This window comes from Phyllobates terribilis, unplaced genomic scaffold (assembly GCF_046119375.1).
Source record: "Phyllobates terribilis strain yellow unplaced genomic scaffold, ASM4611937v1 Scaffold_5__5_contigs__length_657084704, whole genome shotgun sequence".
In the NCBI taxonomy this organism is placed as follows: Eukaryota; Metazoa; Chordata; class Amphibia; order Anura; family Dendrobatidae; genus Phyllobates; species Phyllobates terribilis.
Genome location: NW_027362765.1, coordinates 72,371,314 through 72,377,313, shown reverse-complemented (window position 1 = coordinate 72,377,313; position 6,000 = coordinate 72,371,314).

The window sequence follows — 6,000 nt, the reverse complement described above, 5'->3', positions numbered from 1 at the left end:
CAGACACACATGAGGGAGCTCCTGGCTGACTGTATTTAATCTGAGCCATCCTGCTAGGCTGAAGCTCTATCCACAGTCCCACGCCATCCCAGCAACTTTAATGTGTCTGGAAGACCAGCTATTCACTCGTACTGCTGGAACAACACCTCTCCCTGCTAGGCACCAGAGTCAAAGTAAGGACTGCAGGGTGAAGATAGCTAGGCTCTGTGCAATCCTTGGCTGAATCTGAGACTGGAGTCCCCATCAGAACCATAGGCCTTGGACTCTGGCACAACTAGACGCCATCTTGCAAACTGGAGAGGACTCCTTTCCCTATGCTGAGGACCCGACAGCTGTCAGGAGAGTCCACGGTTACTGTACTCTCCCACTTTTATCTCCAACACACCTGCCGAACAGCTCACCTGCTACGTGTTGGTGGGGTGGCGGTGGAAGAGACAGAACATAGAGACCCACACTGCTATCCGCAGCCCTGCAATTCTCCCTTGACCCAAAACATACCTCAGGTCCCTCAGCTGCTACACTGGGAGCAAACGCTTCACACCTGCTGAGTATCAGTGACCGTTCACCTGCCTGCATTGATGAAGCCGGACGAGTGAGGGGAGAACCCCTGGAAAAGTCAGCAGAAAAATCGCCTCTTCTACATGCATGCAGAGACGCAGACACACAAGCTTTGAGAGGGCAAAGTACAAGGCATTAACCTCAGCTGTTATCATAAATCTAGCACTGAACACCTGCCTCCTCCTCATACCTATTAAAGACAAATCCCTTCTGGATCCTAAATTGTTACATCTTTAGGGTCTACAGAAACTAACCATCTCCCTGCTGGTACCCTAAAAATCAAAAAGGCTTAGAGATACACGATACTGAAGTTGGTTGCTTATTCATCCAGTTTCTTGTTCGGCAATTTTTTTCTGTTTTATACAAAGTTTAACAACAAAAATAAAAACTTACAATAATAAAATAAAATGCAGCAAGGTGCCCTGATGACAATATGCTTAAAAGCAGCTACAAACGTCACAAAACTGGCACAAAAATGGGCATCAAAGTGGGCACTGAAGGGCGTTATTGACAGGGTTAAAAGACTTTGGGGTACTAATCTCACACTGCAGACAGATTATAGTGCTCAACATCTAATTCAGGTCCCTCTTGCTTGGCCCAAACGTGTTATGGGCATCAGAACTGGCAACAAAGCGGGTAGACAGTCAAATTTGATGATTTGCATAAGGTGTTTTTCAGAGGTTAAATGACGTTGGGCCACTGATATCACACAACCCTAACATACATAGTGATGGCCAGCATCAAATTTAGGTCACTCTAGCCTGGCCCAAATTGGTTCTGGCATCAGAATAGGCATCAAAGTGGCAAAATGGCTACTTTTCTTTCACAAATTTGAATAAGTAACTGGTGTCAGTCATGGGGGAGCGCGTCACTGGGTCACTCCTGGTTGTAGCCGGAACTTGATGAGCGGTCAGTAATAGCACCGCTCACAGGCAACAATAACCACGGAAGGTATTTACAAAAACACTTGTTTCCACAGTTCAAGTCTATGGGGAATTGTTAATTAGTAGTGGACAACCTATTTAAATCAGTTAGTCATGCTGTACAAAATAATTAATAAACAACATTTTCCATATGTCTACTTTACATCTGCATCATTTTTCAGATGTCAGTTTGTTAGAATTTAGGAAGGGTTAAATGTTTAGCAACGATTTTTCATTTTTTCAAGAAATTTACAAAACTTTTTTCTTTAGAGAACTATTCAGATTTAAATGGACTTTGAGATGCCTATATATTGGAAACTCCCCAAAAGTGATAGCATTTTCAAAACCACACCCCTCAAATACTGTATTTTTCGGACTATAAGACGCACCGGACCACAAGACGCACCTAGGTTTTAGAGGAGGAAAATAGAAAAAAATTTAAGTAAAAAATGTGGTCATGATGCCCTGTTAAGGGGGAGGGGTTCTGCTGCCCACACTTTGTTATAGGGGTAATGTCCCCCAACAATTCTGTATCTATAGCTTCCATCCTGGTATATAAAGCCCCCTCTTTTCTGTTATACGTGGCCCCCATCCACATTCTGGTATGCATGGCACCCCTCATCCCCATCCTGGTATGATTATTGCACCCGCTTCGAGCAAATCCTTAATAAATGCTCCTTCGATTTGATGACGCTGGCTAACCTTATCCATCTACAGAAGAATCTCGAGGTGAACCACACCCAGATAACTTCTATAGAAACCCAACTCTCAAGCACCCTAACTCCAGAGGAATTCCAAGACATCAAGACAAAGAATCAGGAATCATTACGTTCATATCGCCAAGATTTGGAAAAGATCAAAGTTCATCAGGGACGCGGAGGACTACATTCAGAACAAGGTCTACCAATGGCGGGACACCCAGCGATCATACAGACGACGCATCTCCCAAGAATCCTCAAGCTCAGATGGCGGTAGACAAGGCCCTTCTACCACTTCTTTTTTAGGGAATTACAGGGTCCGCCAAAGAGGAAGACGAGACAGGGGGGGCCAATGCCTTCGGGGAAACAAGAACCCAGATGGTCACACGCTCACAGGTAGACCAAGGCCCCTTGTGGTTAACTTCTCCTTTAAGAACTTAGACTGTAACCAATTATCTCTATTACAGAAAGGACTATCATTTTGCCCATCTTACAAGCATAACCTTTTTGAACTGAGTATGGATCTTCAGAGGTTTTATTGTAACCTACGATTAAGGGCACACTTTTCACAAACAATCAGCCCAGAGACCAACCACCTCCTCTGATACGTCCCTATTAGACCTTAACACCCTGGGTCTGCACCCAACGAGTATTTACATGCTCCCTAGGAACAACCAACCAATGAAAACTGTCATTGCTCTGATAGAAAGGGACGTTAGTCACATTAGCAGGGAGATCAACCAGGGTGAATTACATTATACCCCCAACCTCTCAACAAGAGAAAGAAGCGATAACTACATTTTCTAGGGATAAGTAACTTGTAATAAAACCGGCAGATAAGGGTGGGGCCATAGTTCTAATGGATCGCACAAACTATCTTGCAGAGATCCATCTACAACTTGACAACTCTCAGGTGTATAGGATGGTACCACACAATACCCAACACCCTCGATTGCCACTAAGATTAGAACTATGCTAGATCATCACATGGAAAAGCACGATTAACCAGAGGATGCGGGATTACCTGACCAAAATTGACTCGATCACACCTATTCTCTACATCCTCCCTAAAATATATAAGAGATTGCATAAACCTCCAGGTAGACCAATAGTAGCTGCCACTGATTCCATCCTTTCTCCACTAGTAATTGTACTAGAACGGATTCTAACTCCATTGGTTAAGAAGACTAGCTCATTCCTTCTAGACACTAATGAATTCCTAGGGAACATTAAAACCCTCGAGTCACTCCCCCCATCATCTTTCCTTGTAACATGGGGAGTCAGTAGCCTGTACACTTCTATCACCCATGAGAAGGGTCTTAGAGCCATAGAATGGCTTCTGGTGGTAGTGAACGTGGAAATTAAGATCAGAGTTTTTTGTTCTGATGCACTGGAACTAGTCTTGAGAGAAAATTTCTTTTTATTCCAAGACACTTTCTATGTCCAAACACAGGGTATGGCCATGGGGTTGAACGCTGCGCCCCCGTATGCGACAGCATACATGTCTTATTTTGAGGAAGACTATACAAACCCGCTGTTCCAACAACACTCCAGAATTTGGTGGAGATACATAGACGATATCTTTTGCATTTGGGATGGACCCTTTGAAACACTACAAAATTTTGATAGATACATCAATGACATTTGGCCTGAGCGTCAGTTTAGTATGCAACATAGTGAGGACAAGATTAGCTTCCTGGACACCCTGGTCTGCAAGGATGAGGAAGGGAAACATTTTTGTGATTTGTTCACCAAGGAGACGGACCGTGACAGTCTCCTACATTACTCGAGTTTTCACCCGATGGCCACAAAAAACATCCATTCCCAAATCTCAATTCCGGAGGGTAGAAAGAATTGTAACTCTAGAACAAACTAAACAGGTTAGACTCAAGGAAAAGGAGAATAAGTTTTTAGCTAAGGATTACCTCACCAAGAGACTCTCGGGTACCAGAGCACGATCTCCCAAGTCCAAACCTAAAGAAAAAGGCGCTTGTTCATACCTACACACATGGCCAAAATTGTTGATACCCCTCGTTTAATGAAAGAAAAACCCATAATGGTCACAGAAATAACTTGAATCTGACAAAAGTAATAATAAATTAAAAATCTATGAAAATGGACAAATGAAAGTCAGTCATTGCTTTTCAACCCTGCTTCCACAGAATTTAAAAAAAAAATAAACTCAAGAAATAGGCCTGGACAGAAATGATGGTACTCTTCTTAACTTAATATTTTGTTGAACAACCTTTTGAGGAAATCACTGCAATCAAACGATTCCTGTAACTGTCCATGAGACTTCTGCACCTCTCGACAGGTATTTTGGCCAACTCCTCATGAGCAAACTGCTCCAGTTGTCTATTGTTTAAAGGTTGCCTTTTCCAGACGGCATGTTTCAGCTCTTTCCAAAGATGCTCAATAGGATTTAGGTCAGGGCTCATAGAAGGCCACTTCAGAATAGTCCAATGTTTTCCATGTGTGTACCACCCCTACATCTACCGAGTACGTAAAATCATTCGGAAACAATGGATGGTATTACGTAACAGCTATCCACAGATTACGGAATTCAAAAAAACGTTCCTTTCCTGCTTCCCGACGTCCTCCTAACTTAAAAGATAAATGGGTCAGAGCAGACGCAGGTCCTGTATCACTAGTCCCAAGACAGACCTTCCTCCAGACAATCCCGTGTCTAAGTTGCCTACAATGCAACAATATACAAAAAGGTCATCTTATTTTCCATCCACACACAGGGCAAGGAATCCCCATACAAGGCTTTTTTTACGTGTGAGTCCACCTTTGTCGTCTATGCTATCAAGTGCCCTTGCGGCCTAGTCTATATTGGCGAGACCTCTCAGCCGATTAGGGATAGAATCTCCCAACATAAATCGAATATTAGGTGCAAGAAGGTACAATTACCCCTCCCCTTTCATTTTCATAAAATGGGACATAACCTGGCCAAACTAAGATTCCAGATATTGGAACAAGTTGAACCCTCAAGAAGAGGACAGAACAGGATCAAAATCCTGAAGAAACATACTGGATCTTCACACTACAGACGTTAGAACTGAAGGGCCTCAACAGGGATTATGATGTGGCAAACTTCCTTTAGGCCTTCCTATATGACCATCTACATCCTTTTATAATCACGTAACCCTGTTTTCGATCGATAAAAACCTCCTCCTTCTTTCCCTCATGTCATCTCCAGCACCCTACGGTACAGTATGAGCACATAACTTTTGCCTTTCCCGGCCCCCGCGCTCTCTGACACACTCAGGCCAATCCCATTCCTATGGGCACCTTTCCTCCCCTTCTCTCCCATCCACACAGCTTCAACCAATAACTAAGATCTCAGCTGTGCCCTGCTCTTAGCAACACTAGTTCGCCTTATGTAGTATATGATACCAAGGCATAACCACCTGGATCCATTAAGCATGACCCAATTCGGGAAAAAGTCTACCCTCGAGATATACACCTCCCCTTCCTTCTATATATGACTTATGTCCACATTGAGTGGAATATACGCAATTACAGAATATCTAAATTCTTCCCCATTACTTTAATATTGCTCCGGTTATGCCCCGCCCTCTTCCTATACCTCTCCACAGCCTTATAACACTCCCCTTCATGGCCCCTATAGGAGGACACAGCTCCTGTTATGCCCCGCCCCTTTTGTACCTCTCCACAGCCCTATAGCACTCCCCATCATGGCCCTTATGGGAGGACACGCCCCGCCGGGACTCTCTATGAACCACCAATTATTTTTTTTTAAGCCACACATTTGTAATTTTCACAATGGATTATGGGAAAAAACAGACCCCATAATT